Source organism: Tachyglossus aculeatus, chromosome 11 (assembly GCF_015852505.1).
Source record: "Tachyglossus aculeatus isolate mTacAcu1 chromosome 11, mTacAcu1.pri, whole genome shotgun sequence".
In the NCBI taxonomy this organism is placed as follows: Eukaryota; Metazoa; Chordata; class Mammalia; order Monotremata; family Tachyglossidae; genus Tachyglossus; species Tachyglossus aculeatus.
The window spans coordinates 18,726,007-18,735,064 of NC_052076.1; positions in this window are offsets into that span (position 1 = coordinate 18,726,007).

Here is a 9,058-nt window from a genome sequence, read left to right on the forward strand (position 1 = left end):
AGTCAGTCAATTGTTTTAATTGAGTGCTTACTGTGTGCAGGGCACTGTACTAAGCTCTTGGGAGAAGGAGACAGACATTAATATAAATAAATAACATTACAATCACATGTATAAGTATTGTGGGGCTGGGAGAGGGGATGAATAAAAGGAGCAAGTCAAGGTGATGCAGAAGAGAGTGGGAGAAGAGGCAAGGAGGGCTCAGCCAGGGAAGGCCTCTTGGAGGAGATGTCCCTTCAATAAAACTTTGAAGGCGGGGAGAGTCATTGTCTGTCAGATATGAAGAGTGAGGGCATTCCAGACCAGAAGCTGGATGTGGGTGAGAGGTCAGTGGTGCGATACACAAAATCAAAGAAGAGTAAAGAGATTGGCACTAGAGGAGTGAAATGCGTGGGCTGGGTTGTTGTACAACAGTAGTGAGGTGAGCAGTGTGGCCTAGTGGAAAGACCATGGGCCCAGGATTCAGAAGGACCTGGGTTCTAATCTCAGCTCCTCCATTTGTCTGCTGTGTAATCTTGGGCAAATCACTTAACTTCTCTGTGCCTCAGTCACTTTATCTGTAAAATGGGGATTAAGACTGTGAACTCTATGTGGGATAGGGACTGAGTCCAACGTGATTAACTTGTATCTACCCCAGTGCTTCGTACAGTGACTGACACATAGTAAACATTTAACAGATACCACAAAAAATGAGTTAGGGGGAGGAGGCAGAAGAAGAGCCTGTAAAAGAGACTGAGAATGAGTGTCCAGAAAGAAGAAGCAGAAGAGGATAGTGTTGGTGAAGCCAAGTTTTCCAGGAGAAGGGAATGGTATACAGTGTCAAAGGCAATGGAAAGGTCAAGGTGTACTAGAATGGAGTAGAGGGCGTAGGATTGGTCAAGAGGGAGATCTTTGGTGACCTTTGACAGGGCAGTTTCGGTGGAGTAAAGAGGGCAGAAGCCTGATTGGAGGGGTCAGGGAGAGAACTGGAGGAAAGGAAGTGGAGACAGCTAATGTAGACAACTCGCTCAAGGAGTTTGGAGAGTAATGGTAGTAGGGTGATGGCAAGATAACTGGAGGGAGCCATGGGGCCAAGGAATTTTTTTTTTTTAGGATAGTTGAGACATGAGCATGTTTGAAAGCAGTGGGGAAGAAGTTATTAGAGAGTGAACAATTGAAGATGGCGGTCAGGGAGGGAAGAAGGGGTGGGGTCAGATACTCAGATGGAGGGAGTGAATTTTGAGAAGAGGCAGGAAATCTCCTCTCGAGATAGTGCTGGGAAAGATGGGAGAGTTGAAGAAGGAAAAGGAGAAGGGAGGGACTGGAGAGGAGTAGGGGAGATTTTAGGGAGATTATACCTGTCGGTTTCAATTTTTTCAATAACGTACCCATGTCCTCATTAGGACGATGAGAACTTTCTTTTCTGAGCTGCCTCAGCTGGCCCAGTAATAATAATTACTATTATTAATTATTATTTCTATTACTACTACCATTATTACTACCATTACTAACACCAGTACTACTATTACCACCACTGCTACTACTATTAATACTACTATTACCATGACCACTACTACTATTTTGTAACTCCTCCTCCTCCTCAGTATTGTGTACCCAATATATGTTCAGCATAGTGCAATCAATCATATTTCTTGGGTCCCTAATGTGTGCAGAGCAGCAGTGGAAGTACAATATAACAGAGTTGGTCTCTCTGGGTCGGAGACGACTCACCAGCATAAGACAAGACATGACAATAGGCACTCGGTAGAGTGCACCTTACATAGTTGGCATTCAGTTCAGTGCTCAGCACACAGGAGGTGTCTAATGCCATGCTCTTCATAGAACAGGCATCTAATACAGCACCCTAGTAATAGTAACAGTAGTGATAGCTTCTTATGGGTAGGGAACATGTCTATCAATTCGGTTGTTACTGTACTCTTCCAAGTGCTTAGTGCAGTGCTCTGCATACAGTAAGTGCTCAATAAAATGATTGGTATTTATTGGGTACCCTTTGGGTGCACTGTACAGGAAAATACAACAGAAATAAGAGACATGTTTCCTGCCCACAGAGAGCTTACACTTTGATGGGGGAAACACATATAAAAGGATTTATTATTATGATTCTGATCATTAATATTTGTGGTACTTAAGTGCTTACTATGTGCCAAGCACTGTTCTAAGCACTGGGGTAGATATAAGTTAATCAGGTAGGACATAGTCCCTGTCCCACATGGGGCGCACACTCAATTCCTAACTTGTAAATGAGGTAACTGAGACTCAGAGAAGTTAAGTGACTTACCCAACTTCACACAGCAGAGATGTGGCAGAGCCGGAATTAGAACCCAGGTCCTTCTGACTCCTAGGCCCGGGCTCCATGACAATGAACAAAATAAATAATTGAGGGTGCCACTGATTATACATCCATGTCCAAATTCGAGGGAGGGTATGAACAAGTCTCTATATGTAGACTCTCTTAGAAAGTCTCTCTTAGAAAGCAGCGTGGCTCAGTGGAAAGAGCACGGGCTTTGGAGTCAGAGGTCATGGGTTCGAATCCCGGCTCCGCCACATGTCTGCTGTGTGACCTCGGGCAAGTCACTTAACTTCTCTGAGCCTCAGCTACCTCATCTGTAAAATGGGGATTAAGACTGTGAGCCCCACGTGGGACAACCTGATCACTTTGTATCCCCCCAAGCGCTTAGAACAGTGCTTTGCACATAGTAAGCGCTTAACAAATGCCAACATTATTATTATTATTATAATAATATAATATTATATTACATTGGTACCTACCACTTGGAGTGCTGGGGGCAGGGGTTGTGGAGGGAGGTGGGGTTTTAGGAGACCTTTGGAAATAGGGAGAGCTCTGGTCAGGCAGATTTAATAATGGTAATAATGATAATACTAACAATAATAATAACAACACTATTTGTTAAACACTTTGTGAGAAGGACTGGTGTAGATGCAAGATCATCATGTGGGACTCGGTCCCTGTGCCCTCCTGGGGTTCACAGTCTTTGTGGGGCAGAGTTTCAAGCTTGGGGAGCAAAGTGAACGAGGGGACGGAGAGAGCAAGGTACAGTTAGAAGGAGTCACCCAGACCTGGCCCACCCAGGTCTCTTCCCTGTCTCTCCTCCTGCTCCGTCCATGATTCCCGCAGGCCGGGGAGTCCCCTCCCCCCAACAAGCCAGGACTGCAGTCTCCCTCCCCCACAACCCGTCACCCATCCCCACCCCCGACCCCGGCCCAAACGCCCCTCGTTGGCCCTGGCAGGCAGCTCTGACACAGGAAGGAAACGAGTCATTATCTGCACTTTGAGAAATTAAACTCCGAAATCGTGGTAATGGTTATGGGAGAAAGCGATTAAAGAGAATTACTGTGTCTAGGGGATTGGGGTGGGGAGGGGGCAGAAGAGAGGGGGGTAAGGGGAGTCTCTCGGGGCCGGGGATGGGGGGGAGGGACAGGAGAAAGCAGAGGAGAGGGACTCTCTCGGGATCGGAGGGGACAGGGGAGAGAGGGAGAATGGGAAGTCTCTCGGCATGGAGGGAGAGGGGACGGGAGATGACAGTTTCTCTGATTGGGGAAGGGGACAGGGGAGAAGGGGGAAGGGGACAATAGAGGGGAAAAGACCCTGAGCCCCTTCCACTGCTGCCCCAAGCCTTTCAGATAGGGGGGCAGTCTCACCAGCCCGCAGCCTCCTCTGCCAGCCGGACTTGTCTTGAGCCCGTACAAAGACAGGGAAGTCCTTCCATGTCCGGCACAGAGCCCCAGGCAGGTGGGAGACAGGCAGCCGGTCTCAGGCTCCCAGACTCCATAACCCTCCTTTATGGTGTGTTCCAGCTCCACAGATCTCCCAGGCTGCAAATCCTTTCTGGTGTCTCACCCCCATCTCTCCCCGGCTCTTTCGGCCCATTTCCACCTGCTGACCTGAGAGAAAAGGAGCCTGGTCAGCTGCTCTCCTGGGTTTTGTGGTCTCTTTAGGCCTGACAGGTAGGGTCTCCTCCCTCCTCCTCCTGTGCCAATGGTTTCCAGGGGCCAGATTCCAACTCTGAGGTGGGAACCTGGCCTCAGCCTCGGCTGGTTGTCCAAGGTTGCAGCATGTGCTGGAGAAGAGTGACTCCTGGGGTGCCCAATGCCCAGACTCCAAGCGGTGAGTCCAGCCCCTGGCCCCCTTGCCACCACCCTGGGCTCATTGTACAGGGCAGGGGCTGGGCGGGCCCTGGCAGAGACGCCCAGATCCCAGCAGGCCCTACAGACACCGGCCCTCAAAACTCAACTCCCGGGCCTGCCTCCTCCCTCCTCTTTTTGATCTTCCCCCTCCTCAACCAGGGGCTCTGGGCTGGCAAGACATGGTGAGTGGGGGCTACTTGGGTGGCAGGGGGAAGGGCGGATGAGAGGCTGGACCTGTTCGGGGGAGGCTGGTTGGGGGTCCTCTTTGGAGGTGGCAAGGGTAGGTTCCGGGAGGCCGAAGGGTGAGAAAGGAGGCTGGCGGGTGGCCCCACTCATGGCAGGTGGGGGCTGCTGGGAGGCTGGATGGTGGGAGAGGAGGATGGCAGGGGACCCTCCCTGATCTGGCCTTGGTGGGTGGGGGTGTTGTTGGGGGTGGTAAGAGAAGCGGGGCTGGGGGGCTGGAGGGTGGAAGTGGGGGCTGGCAGAGGACCCTCCCCTCCCTGGCTGTGGCAGATGGGCTCTGCTGGGGGTGGTGAGGGAGGGGGGACTTTAGGGTGGGAAGGGGAAGCTGACAGGGGCTGGGGGCTGCGGGGCTCCCCCCGCACAGGACTCCCTGGCAGCAAAGCTATGGCACTATAAATCTCCGTTTGGGCAAAGCTCGATGCCGGAAATGGGTTGTGGTAACCGAGCAGTCCCTGGCTGTCGCTCACAGCCCTGATCACACCCAGCTGTGGGGCACTGGGCCAGCCCGGACAAACTGGGGGATGGGGGTGGGCCAGGCGGGACACATTATGTGTGTGCGCAAGACAGTGTGTGTGTGCGCACACATGAATGCACATGCAAAAGCGTATGTGCATGTGTTTGTGTGCATGTGTGTGCATTTGTGAGTGTGTATGTGTGTTTGTGTGTGTTTGGAGTGTGACTTGGCATTTAGGGTTCCCACCATTCTTCTTCATCTTCATTTCTTTGGGTGTTTCTCTGCCTGTCTCTGCACACTCCAGTTCTTAGCCCTGGTCACTGTCTCTTAGCCTGCCTTCCTGTCTCACTTCCGCGTCTCTGTCTTTGTACCTCTGTCTTGTTTCCATCTGACTCCCCGTCTGTCATCATCTCTCTAGCTATCTCCTCCTATCTCTGTCTCTTAGTCCCCTTATTTTTTTCAGCCTCGGGGTCCAGTATCTCTGTGGGATTTTATGATAGATAGAGATATACAGAGATATACTGACATTAAGAGACTCATACCCAAATGTACACAGTTTCAGAGACATACGCATATATACACATGCACACACATGTCCTCCCTCCCCACCTCCCGTGATTCCTTTTGGGGGAGACAGTCAGACAGTCAGCTAGACAGACAGCTGGGGCCCCGATCCCCAGGAAGTAAGTGGGACGTGAAGTAGAGACTCATGGGAAGGGCATGGGAGGGGGTAGCATCAGCGTCAGTAACCTGTATCGCTGGTCCAATTTCTGCTGGCCGCCTGCCCAGAGCCGGAAATAAGACATAAACGAAGGAGACCCCCGGGGCCTCAGATCACTGGATCCGCCCCAGCCTGGGAGGCCCAGCCCCAAGCCCCCAGCCCAGCCAAGCTCAGAGCACACAGCCCCAACACCCCAGCTCCTCGCGGCCCCTAACCCTACCCTAATCCAGCCCAGCTCAGAGTCCCAAGCCCCACTCAACCCTAACTCAACTCAGTCCAGAGTTCCAGGCCCCACCAGTCCCCAGCCCCAGTTCTTGCCCGGCTCTACCTCCCAACATGCCAGGCCCTGCCCAGCCCCTGCCCATCTCCCAGCCATTAACCCAACCCTGCTCCGAACCCCCAGCCCAGCTCCAGGTTTCCAAATATGTCCAAGGCTAAGCCAGCCTGGGTAGGGGTGGGGCGGGGCGGCTCAAGTGAAGCCCCAACAAAGCCCTGGGTTTATTGGGTGCGTCTCCACGCTCCCAAATCAGGACGATCCCGAGGTCAGATCTGAAAAGGTCAGTCCCGGGGCAGTGAACTCAGGCCGGTGGATCCAGCCGCGGCTATCTGGGGAAGCAGTGGGGAGATTCACTGCCCTCTCCTTCTAGAGAGAAAATGACACCCCTGCCCCCACCGGTGCCGACTCTGCAGCCTAATTTCTTTTGGGCTCAGTCCCTGGTCTTCTAGACCAGGGGGTCAGTGGAGGGGTGAGGACTGCCAACTGACAGGACAGAGGAGTGGGGGCCAAGTGGGGCCGCTATCCCCTATGGTCTGGTCCACTGGACGGAAGGTAGTGGATTTGGTTCAAAGCAGAGAACCAGGCCTTGCAGGTGGGACCCCTGGTTGGCGGGGTCTCGGTCCCACCCCACCCCACCTGGCAGGGTTACAGAGGGTCAGACTCCCTCTCCCCATCGCCCCATTCCCCTGGAGAATCCCATGAAACTGGGTGAGCTCAGGGCCAAGGGGCACCCTCTGGAGAAAGGGGCAGCTGGCTCAAGGCTCGAACCCTCGGGGGTCTCTGCTAGAGCTGGGGGTGGGGGGGCTGGATGGGATTGTTTACCTAGGAAATACTGTCTTTCCCCATCTCCGAGCTCTCTCGCTCCCAGGACTGGACCAGGGACCTGAAGGAGGAATGAACAGGACAAAGGAGAAGGAGGGAAAGTAGTGGGGTGATTGGTTCTGGACAGTTTCCCAAGAGCCCCTGAAGCAGCGGACCATTAGACACTTCCAACTGCTTAGTTCTCATCAGAAGAGAAGCAATATGGTCTAATGGATAAAGCCCGGGCCCGAGAGTCAGAAGGACCCAGGTTCTAATCCTAGCTCTGCCAATTGTCTGCTATGTGACCTTGGGCAAGTCACTTCACTTCTCTAGGCCTCAGTGAGCTCATCTGTAAAATGGGGATTGACTGTGAGCTCCTTGTGGGACAGGGATCGTGTCCAACCCGATTTGCTTGCATCTACCCGAGCGCTTAGTACAATTCCTGGCACATAGTAAGCGCTGAACAAGTACCATAATTGTTATTATTATTAAGCTGCCCTTTTCACTTCCTCCAAATGGCCAAAACGTTGGTCTAGGCATTTATTGTATCCTGCCTTGACAATGGCATCAGCCTGTTCGCTGACCTCCCTGCATGCAGCCTCTCCCCCCTCCAGTCCACACCTCATTCTGCTTCCCGGATCATCTTTCCACTTCACTCAAACTCTTCCTCTTCTCAAATGAGCCCGCTCAGTGGGTCTCATTCTGCTCTCTCCCACCTCCAACCCTGGGCTCATGCCCTTCCCTTTCACTTCCCTTCCTTGTTCAAATCCATCAGTCTACAGCTCTCCTTATTTTCAAAGCCCTTCTGAAATTACTTCCTCCAGGAAGCCTTCCCAGATCATGGCCTAGTGGATAGAGCACAAGCCTGGGAGTCAGAAGAACCTGGATTCTAGTCCTGGCTCTGACACTCGTCTGCTGTGTGACTTTGGGCAAATGGCTTCATTTCTCTGGGCCTCAGTTCCCTCATCTGTAAAATGGGGATTAAGACTGTGAGCCCTATGTGGGACGGGGACAGTGTTCAACCCGATTTGCTTGGAACCACCCCACTGCTTAGAAAAGTGTCTGGCACATAGTAAATGCTTAACAATTACCACAGTTATTATTATTACTACATTATCTCCTCGCCCTCTAGTTATATATCCCCCCCGAATACCGCTTCAGTACTTCTGCTCCAACTACGCCCTTGTGTATTTGCAACCCCGGCCTCCTGTACATATCGGCTTACAAACCCTACTGTTTAAGTACTAACAAATATATATCCACTACTCCTCCCTCCCATCTGTGCGCTATTGGAAATTCCTTGGAGGTAGAGACCATGTTGAACTCTCTCCATAGCTTAATTCAGTGCTCTGCATAGAGTAGGAGCTCAATAAATATGATTGACATACATATATAAAAATGACATATTATGAATTATTTATTTATATTAATGTCAGTCTCCTTCTCTAGACTGCTACATCATTGTGGGCAGGGAACGTGTCTACCAACTCTCTTGTATTTTGTAGCCTCCCAAGCGCTTAGTACAGTGCCACTCACACAATAAGTGCTCAATAAATATATTCCAAATTATTTGTTTATTTGTATTAATGTCCGTCTCCCCCTCTAGACTGTAAACTCGTGTTGCGTATTTTTTTGTCATTTTTTAAAATGGTATTTGTTAAGCGCTTACTCTGTGCCAAGCACCGTACAGGGAACGTATCCCTTAATTCTGTTGTATTAGTACGGTGCTCTGTACAAAGTAAGCGCTCAATAAATACCTCTGATTGATTGATTGACTGATTCGCCACTGAAACGTCTGCCGCCCTACTGAGAGGTCACCTCCTCCAGGACTGAGCCCCCCTTTTTCCTCTCCTCCTCCTCCTCTCCCTATCGTCCCCTTTCCCTCTGCCCTACCCCTTCCCCTCCCCACAGCACTTGTATATATTTGTGCATATTTATTACTCTATTCTATTAATGATGTGTAGATAGCTATAATTCTATTTATTCTGATAGTATTGACAGCTGTCTACTTGTTTTGTTGTCTGTCTCCCCCTTCTAATAACAATAATAATGATGGCATTTGTTAAGCGCTTACTATGTGCCAGTCACTGTTCTAAGCGCTGGGGGCGGGGGCGTACAAGGTAATCAGGATGTCCGGCATGAGGCTCACAGTCTTAATCCCCATTTTACAGATGAGGTAACTGAGGCCCAGAGAAGTTAAGTGACTTGCCCAAAGTCACACAGTTGATAAGTGGTAGAGCTGGGATTAGAACCCATGACCTCTGACTCCCAAGCCCGGGCTCTTTCTACACTGTGAGCCCGTTGTTGGGTAGGGACCGTCTCTATATGTTGCTGATTTGTACTTCCCAAGCGCTTAGTACAGTGCTCAGCACACAGTAAGCGTTCAATAAATACAATTGAATGAATGAATGGATGAATG